Raw genomic sequence first — 9,506 nt, 5'->3', positions numbered from 1 at the left:
ACTTATAATAAATTTTAATTATTTTATTTTTAGTTTTATTTAGTTATTTGCTTTTTTGTTTAATTTTAAATTTAGCATGAAAATTTATTTAGTGAAATTTAAGACGGTAAGTACAAGATTTTTGTGGTAAAATCGATGGAATGCTCGATATTTATCGCAGCTAATAAATAAATAAAATTTTTCGAAATAGTTATAGAATTTTCTTTGGTGTGTATTGCAATTGCCGGCAGGATTCCCATTTGTGAATGTTCCAATACTCGTAAAACCAAATATTTTGCCGATATGCTTCTTGCAGCATGCGGGAAATTGCTGACATACCAGTAAATATAGATGGTTCCCACTAACATTGCTATAAAAGCAAAAATCTTAGAAAAAATTGAAAACGGTTAAAATTTGTTTTAAATATTACAAGAAAAACTTAAGTAATAAGAAATTAAAGGCTATCTAATCATTTTCCTTCAATCTTATGCAAATTTACGCATTACTTTGTTGTAAAGAGCTTTTGTATAATAGGTTAACTCGCAAAATATTTAGTAAATTGAATTAATGAGAGTAATGTCTCTAATATTCTTAACTTTCTTAACTTTTATTCAATTAAGAATTTTATTTTATCAACTTTTTGTTGCAGAAGTATATTTATCACGAAAATATGAGAAAAACTATCAAAAATAAAAAAATGTTTGTTAATTGGTTGGTGATCATTATTCTTTCGCGATAAACTACACACAGCAATGTAACCGCAATGCTGATTAACGAAAACACACTCGGCAACGGTCAGGCTCTGTTTTTCCTCGCGTCTGCATACATTTTCGAGCAAGCGCTGGTGCTCGCGCCCGCCAGACGACGATTTGTTGCGCGCCGGGCGAATATTACTACCGCCGAAGGTAGGCCGGAAGCTTCGTCACAGTGGACGAATCTTCTCAATGGCCGCGCTGTCCAATCTCCACCGGAACCTAGCACGCCGGACAAGCGCGGCGGGCAAAGAGGAAGGAATATTTTTACTTTATATTTATACGTGAAATGGGCAAACGTACACCTATACTAACGTGCAGCTAAGTTTGTGGGGGCCTTGGTGCCCGTGGTTTCACCCTAGTTGTTTGCATGAAATGTGAAATAGCTGCGCCTCATTCCACCGGACATGTATATGCGATGTATGCGGATTAGCTAAAAAGTCCGACCGCGAAAGAATGCTTGAGAAGAGAGCCAGCGGACTCCGGGGGCTGCATAATTGTCAGACACACGAGTAACAATACACTCACGCTGATAATGGGTTGGTAGTGTGAAATTATGGAATGAATGCGACGCGGAGAGGAAGAGGAGCAACAGGATGTGTGATTTCGTCGAGATAAAAGAGTCCCGAATGATGATAATTACAGCGGATTTATTTATGAATTCAGTTTTTCGTTGTGTGGTCAACACAACGGGCAGCACCCTTCGCCCAAGTCCAATAAATTTTAAAATAAACCATTGTATAATTATAATTCGAGCGACAAGGTTTTAATTAAGTCACATTGAATTTATAATATGAGAAAAACCCAAACAGGTTACTCTACGCTATATATTTTTAATTAATAAAAAAAGTACAATACAAATTGTTATCTAAAGCTTTAGGACAATAAAAACTTTTTTTTATATAAATTTGCATTCATATTTATCATTCACAATGTTTTCGAATGTCAAAAGTTTAACTAGAAGAAAGTTTCTTTAATACATTGTTCAAAAGACAATTTCTTTTGTTAACATTTCTTCGTTGCTTATTTCTTTTATTAGCACGTACGCATAAGATGTCTTAACCATTATCTATTAATTCTGAAATGCGCTCAAAGAGCAGAAACAACGCATAAAACACATTGTAGGAAGCAATACCAACAAAAACGATTGCAAATACTAAACACAAACAAACGTCCGACTCGCCACACGTCGTAATTATTTATATAAGTACAATTAATTACGAGATAAGATGCATTTAACAGAGCAGAAAAAATCAGAAAGTTACGTTTCTTGCTTTACTTCTATGTTAGCTATATACGTTTCTACTAATCCTGATTCATAGGAAGTGGAAGAATTTATAGAAAACAAGTCAGGGCCGTATTAATTCAGAAAATAAAATAATCCTTGCAATTCTCTGTTTGCTGTTGTCGTTTCAGGGCTTTTTAACTAAATAATTTCCAAATGTATATGAAATTTAATCGTAATTTTCAAATTTTAGCAAAAAGCGATAAAATTATAAATTTATAGCAATTATCTTAATGTGCAATATTCTATAAGATATTTTCTTATAAATGGAACAAATTACGGAAGAAAATATCAAAAACGACATAAAAATTAGATTACATATATTCAATCTGCTAGTGATTGAAGTTCTATTTGCAATATAATCCAAGACTACAGGCAGATCATGCAAAATAGTATGTGTGTGGTACATATTACAATTATCATTTTACGTTTCAATATAATCTCAATAAAAACCGAAACGCAATCATCAATATTGCGCAAACGCATTCCGCGCACCGGCCAGTTTTATCAGCTCAAAATGCAACGGTGTATTCATGTTTCCTCATTCATCGCGGCCAGCATCGTTTAATTAGCTAATGCGAAATGCGCAACCAGTTAATTAGCTGTTTTTGCTGCTTTATTTTCTAATTATTAGCAAACTTCATTCATTAAACCAGAGAGCAACGTAGGTGCAATTACGTTTTGCGCATTATGTTATCTTTGCTCAGATTGCATTAAACATTGGCATGATTCTCGGATTTGATCATGACAAAACTGATGGGTTGAGAATGTTGATGAAGTTGGAGATGGAGTAAGATAAACTTCAAACAAAATTTTAACCAAGTCAAATAAATATTAATAAATTAGAAAACAAAAATTTAAAAAATTTAATTTCATTTAATATAAAATTCTTGCCGTTTGAGTAAGTTCTGTGTGAATATGTTTTGATTTCCGTTTCAAGTAAGCATGATTTTCATTTCTATGGGAAATATAAAAACAAATTTGTCAGTATGTTGTCTGGGGTTGATTTTTCGTCACTCAATAATTACGCCTACGTCAATGTCATTGTAAAAACCGACACTTTCACAACTTGTTGCACACCAAATTGGTTAAATTATAAATTGTCTTTGAAAATTCTTACAAAGTGTTTCAAACATATTTTACCTCAAAATAAATGGTGACCTTATAAAACATATTGTATAATTGTGCTGAGCGCACTTTACGAAAAGGTAATAGCCGGTTATTGTTTATTAACTTACAAATTATTAAGTTTAGGGTTATTTTTACAAATGCAGACGCTGTATTCATGTTTGAGCAGTAATTTCTGACGTTCTGAACTATTTAAAATAATGATATGACCTCAATTATTTTTTTAAATTTTTGGTATCACTTTGTATATGCACATTACGCACTGAAAAACAAAGTTTACCAAACAACCCCTTGTGAACCAAACGAGCGCTGCGTGGTGTGTGCTGTTCGCGTTCCATTCCCGAGGAATAAATTCGTTGCGCTTTTGTGACTCCGTCAGGTGGCACGAAGAGTCGTTAAAGACAATATCCTGTGTGTACGGGCCATCGACTTGGAGGAACTTCTCCACACCATGGAAGCAGGGAGTCGTGAATAACTGCTATACTTTTGTAACTGCTGTTAAACTTATGAAATATTATTCTCAAATGCTTCCTAGTCTTCCCACCAATGAACCCATTCGGACAATGTTTCCGCCACATTTCGAACAATGAATTGCTTTCGCATTACAGGACTTTTATTAAATGTTTTCAATGTTGAAAAACGAACAAGTTCAGCAAGAGAAGCTCCACAGCATGGCATAAACACTTGGTCGTGCAGAAATTGCGATGGGTCAAGAGTTCAACCATCAGAATGCAGCGCAAATTGATCAACACGGGGAGTTTGATTCGAACAGTTATAAACTGGACGCAGCGGCGATTGCAAATTACTTACACTTGGTGTTCGAAACAAAATGACTAAAACAAGGCGTTCGCGCTATGACAATAAAAAATTGGAAACTATTCCGCGTGTAAAAACTGCACGCGAACATGCCACTCATTATTTCAACCTCGCGCCACGTTTACGGCCCAAACGGGCGATGCTTACAAGAGGAAAATACTTTTAGAATAGGTGCAAATAGCGCATAAAGCTTGTAATAATGATCCGACGAGAGTCAGTGCGTCGATGGATCGAAGAAGCGTTAAGACATTATTATGCCTTCCACTATCGGCGCAAGATTTTTCTCCCAACTGATTGCATGGCACATGTGCTGATATCGTGATGGCCGTGTTGATTATCGTTATAGGCGTGCGCTCATGATGTTATGATTGCACGCTTTATGCTTGTTGCGTCGAGCTCGCTTTGCTGAAAAATTTAACACCTAGACACGGCTTTGAAAGCGCGCGCGCGGACGCTCATCATTCAATTACACTACTGCTTAATTAAGATCGCGATGCTGGGCTGTATCCGCGTTATGGTGGACTACCCGGGGACTTTATTATGTCGTTAATGGTTCGATTGATGGCCACGGAACTCCATATAGCGCGTTCATTTTTTATGCAACTGGAAGATATGTTTAATGAAATTAAACATTAATCTCCTATCAAAATCTTATTTATTTCTCTTGTATAATATTCAAATCTATGGCTTTATATAACTTCCTCAAAATCCAATAGTACCAAAATACCAAACATTTCCTTTCTGAAAACTTAAGTAAAGTAGTGACTTTCTAACGAATGTTTTTTAGTTGCGTATTGGAATAATTCCCGAAGACAAAAAGTTAATCATCATTATCAGGAAACAGCCAGACCGTGAACGTCCTCTCCAGGTGCAAAAATAATGTACAAATTTAAGTCGGTTGTAAGTAAGTACGAACCGCGTGCACGATGTTGCGGTGAAAAACTAGTCACAACCGTAGTATACCAACAGCAGCGAATGGCGAGTAAGCCTGAGAGGAAGACCAACCGTCTTAAGTCATCCTTGGTTGCACACCCTTGGTTTGGTGACTTTTGAGTTATTAGTGCAAGTTTATAAAAAATACGCTGCGGAAACTACTTTTGGTTCACGTACAACCCTTAAATTTAAGGAAGTCAAATTATTTGAAATTTTCTCATACATACTTATTCTTTATATAGAATTAGGAAAATTTGTATAAGAATAAAAGTGGCTTTTTTTTCAAATATAATAAGTTAAACAAAATAAAGTACTAAAACAGGTTGAAACAAGAATACAGGAAGCGTTTGACATAAAATCTTAAAGAATTTAAAATTTTCAATTATTTAAAAACTGTTTGTATAAATTTATTAATAAAATTCTCCTCAAACAGCTTATCACAGAATTAAATAAATAGAAACTATAGAGATACCTGATAGTTACCATTAATAAGTCTGTAAAGTAAAATCACAAACGCATCAACTGATACATCAGCATAAATATTATTTAAAAAATAATATTAATAAACTGATAGTGACATTTGAAAGTGTTAGTTAGCAACTTCTTCACTCTTCACTTAACAGTGTGTAACACTCTAAAATCTGTTTCACATAGTCTAATAATAAATTTCCTCGTAGCTGTTAAGTTCAAGCGAGCGGCATAAAGAAATGGGCAAGTATATAAAATGGGCGGCCTAGTAATAATTTCCGAGACTAATCATCATAAGTTCATTTCCTGCGAGGGGAGGAAGCGCAGGGTGAGGTAGACGTACACATTATGCGCGTCCGTAAACGAAGCAAAGTGCGCGCTCTGCGCCGAAGTGGAAGCGAGAATCCACGCTCTATCAGCCAACGGTGACCCGCCGGCTTCCGGTAGGGCACGTGCCCGGCTATGTAATTCATTGTACTTTACTGCTTCGCACCGCTCTTCATATCTCACACACGCAAAGCAAGGCAAACGCGAAGAAATCAAATTCGAGAGCGACGTTGAGTTTGTTGCCTCCGGCCAATACCTTCTTCTTTTTTACTTGTTTTGCTCCTTGTTTTTTATTATTATATTTATTGAGTTGATGGACGAGCGCAAAAAACAACAGAATTGGTCGTAATAATTTATTAATTGTATCTATATAAATTATAATTGGATTCTAATTAGAATATTTCGATGCTCTTCAAGTCCGCGAATATTTTTCCCTCATAAATATCCATTAAACGCACACATTTCGCGCGGTAGAAGCGCCGAGGTATATTTATTTGCCCAACTAAAAAGCGCCGCGATAAAATCTGCGTCTTTTGAGATAACCGATGCGTCGCGCCACGCTCGCGTTCGCTATCTATCGCATTTAACCGCTTTCGGCTGCCGATGGCCGCCGAGTTCATTTTACATTTCATCGGTTCCATATTGTGTTCGCAGTTCGCACATAACGCATAAGCGCGCACACATTCGCGTTTTCTCAACGTCACACGCTCCTCGCCTTTGAATCGCTGCGCGGCACCTATAGAATCCGCGGGAATAACAAACGCGACGAAGAAAGATCATGCGTCGTATGTAAATCAGATGCGTGCCGAAGGAGCAGGCGTCTGTTCATTCTTTTCCCTCGGTGCGCCCTAATGCCGCGCCGATTTCATTCTTTATTTTCTATCTTATCTCCTACAATTATTTCTAGTTTATTACCTTCACGGCGTCATTACTCACGAAATAAAATGCTATTCCAACAGATTTATTCGATTCAAAGTGTGTTTGCTGAAATCTTCTCACGAACGGAATTATAGAAAACTATTGTTTCATTTTGTCAAAGTTTTGATTATGCATTGTCTATTCTGAATTATAAACAAATTAGACCGTCAATTGTATAATTAATATTTCGATTGATTAAGATGAGTATATGCAGCTAATGTATTGATAACCATATAACAACTGAGTTCTGATCAAATTGACGGTCCAATATTTCAGAAAAATTGAATGTAGGTACATTATACTTTAATAACCTAACCTCACATCCTAACCTAACATCATAATCACTACAACGCGGCAAATGAAAAAGGATTTGTCTCTTACAATTTCAAAATTTTCGTCATAAATAGAAGCAATTGCATAATTATTCCTGACATTCGCAATCAAATATGTTTTCCTAAGCTTAACGGTTAGAAACAGAAATGCATTTTAGTTAGCAATTTCAAACAATAACTTCGTTTATCTATATAACAGTTGTGCCGTAATAGAAGTGCACTTTTTAACATTTCCTTGTTTCCACGTGTTTTCTTTTCCTCACTAATTTCGAAACAAGGAAGTAAAACTATTAAATTGTTCATACCTCATGCCACACATACCATCCGTTATAAGCAACTTTTAAAATTAACTCCTAGCACATGCCTACTATTGCAAGTGCGAATATAAGTTGAGTGCGTCTTCTTTTGTTTTATACGGTCGCATGTTGCTTTTCTTATGGTAAAACCGATGGGAGTAATGCAAGTGCACGACGATGGAAGGCATGCCTTTAAGCGACATAAGGAAGGTCGGTTACGACTGTCGACAAACGGACTTTTAACGCACCACCAGCTGATAATGTTTTTCCCGCCGAATGTTTTACACACTCACTTTCTTCGTGTTATTCGTGTTTTAATTCGAACTACGTCGTCCGGTGGTTCTTCTTGAGTCTAACCGTAATCCACATGTTATTATCTAGGTTTTAAAAAGGAACGAAAAAAGAAACGGAAAACGTGCTGTTCCGCGCCACACCGCATTTATCTATTAGATCTCTTCCTGTTATTTTTTTCTTTTATTATATAGTACGATACTATTTAAAAAACCGTCTAACGTTTGATATCAGAAAAATTAAGGGACGGTTGGCATTTTGCCTTCAACCTGTCGTTGTAATTATAGGATTTCTATTATAAGTGTATATTAATATTTTTATGAAAATTCTATACTTGTATTACATCAATAATGATCAATTTTTATCAAATTTGTTAGCTTTTGTCTTCAAAATTCTTCAAAACACAACTTTTGTTAATCTTTTTCGGACCTTAATCGGTGCCCTTGATGAAAAAATAATAATTGTACACGAAAACAGTAATATAACAAATAATTTAATAGAAACTAAAAAAAGGTCAACTTAAACTTTTTAAAACTAAACATTGCCTAGAAATTGGAATATCTACATTTAATGGATAATGTAATTATTGACCTTAATTGTTGCGACCGTACAACATTCAGCAAAAGCACAAAAACACAATATAATAATTTCTTCACTGTGGAAGCGTATGATATCGCTGTGCTTTTTAGTTAATAATTGGATAATCGTTATAATTGTTACCCGGCGTTGCAATTGCGGCAGTTTTTGAGGTTGAGTTGACAACTCGCTGCGTCATTTATCGCACTGGTCGGCGGTGTCGACGAATTGCGTAATTGTCAACGTCGGTTGTTGGTAAAACGGTAGCCGGTTGGATGTTGTGCCAAAAATCCATCTACCGTGAAAAATCCTCATTTCCGAAAACCGCAAGAAGTACTTGTGCGCGAAGGTTCTCGTCGCTGTGCGGCACCGCATGATGCCTTCTCCGCGCGGCGAATTTGAAAGTTTGCGTTGTCGACGACATCGTTAATTGCTAAACTTTTATATTTCGTTTTTCTCTGTGGCCACCAATGAGCCAACAAGCGAGAATATATTTCATGTACACTGCCACAACAACTTGTATAGAGGGCCTTTTCTTAAAGTCTAAATCTTCTCCTTTTACAACCACAAGAAAAGTAATTGTTCCAATAAATAAAAAGAACAAGCAGAAGGAAATTATTTTCATTTTACTAGCCCTGACCGCTTTTATAATAAAACTTTTATTAAAATATAACTATTGTTTAATAATAAAATCAGTGTACAACGTAGGTATATTTTTGTTCGATTTTACTTTGTCATTCAATCAGTGTCTGTCGGGTCGCCGTGAGTTAGTTGTATTAGTCTATTTTGTGGACGACGTAGTGAAATAGACGCATTTTTTTCGATTGACATTTGTCACACTAATGCAATTCTTCTATAATTCGATTTTGTTGCATGCTTCGAAACAATGCATTACTTTCACCAACCAGGCTACAAATACTGCAATATCAAGAAATTGTTACATAATTTGTTACGTTACTAATCATAAACTTTTTTCCATTCCTTCGCAAATCATTAATTTTTAATAATAATTTCCTTGTACACATTTTCTTTTTCCTCTTTACGAGCATTATCTTCTTATACATAAAAATGTGATTTTTTTTCGCACAACCAAAAACTAAAAGTAAAATACCAGATGAACAGTAAAAACCGCCCAAAATCTATGCAATCTGGAGGTTGTATATTGTTTATGCGTCAGACATTTTGCAAAATTTCTAAACTCTTGGGAATGTAAATATATTAGGTAAATCAAAATGTATGAAAATGAATTTTTAAAATTCCGAAACTACATTTTTATAAAAGTAGCATAGTAATAGAATCCTAGCGTAATATAAAGATAATTATGATTGTAATAGGAACAAATATTCGCAGGAGTCAATCATAATCATAAGATCTCCCGCCACGTGACGCTCGCTACGCCTCTGTC

Source organism: Atheta coriaria, unplaced genomic scaffold, assembly GCF_025399875.1.
Source record: "Atheta coriaria isolate IRGN ID8LTWV9N9 unplaced genomic scaffold, Caltech_Dcor_3.1 hic_scaffold_6_pilon, whole genome shotgun sequence".
Lineage (NCBI taxonomy): Eukaryota > Metazoa > Arthropoda > Insecta > Coleoptera > Staphylinidae > Dalotia > Dalotia coriaria.
This window is presented reverse-complemented; position numbering follows the sequence as displayed.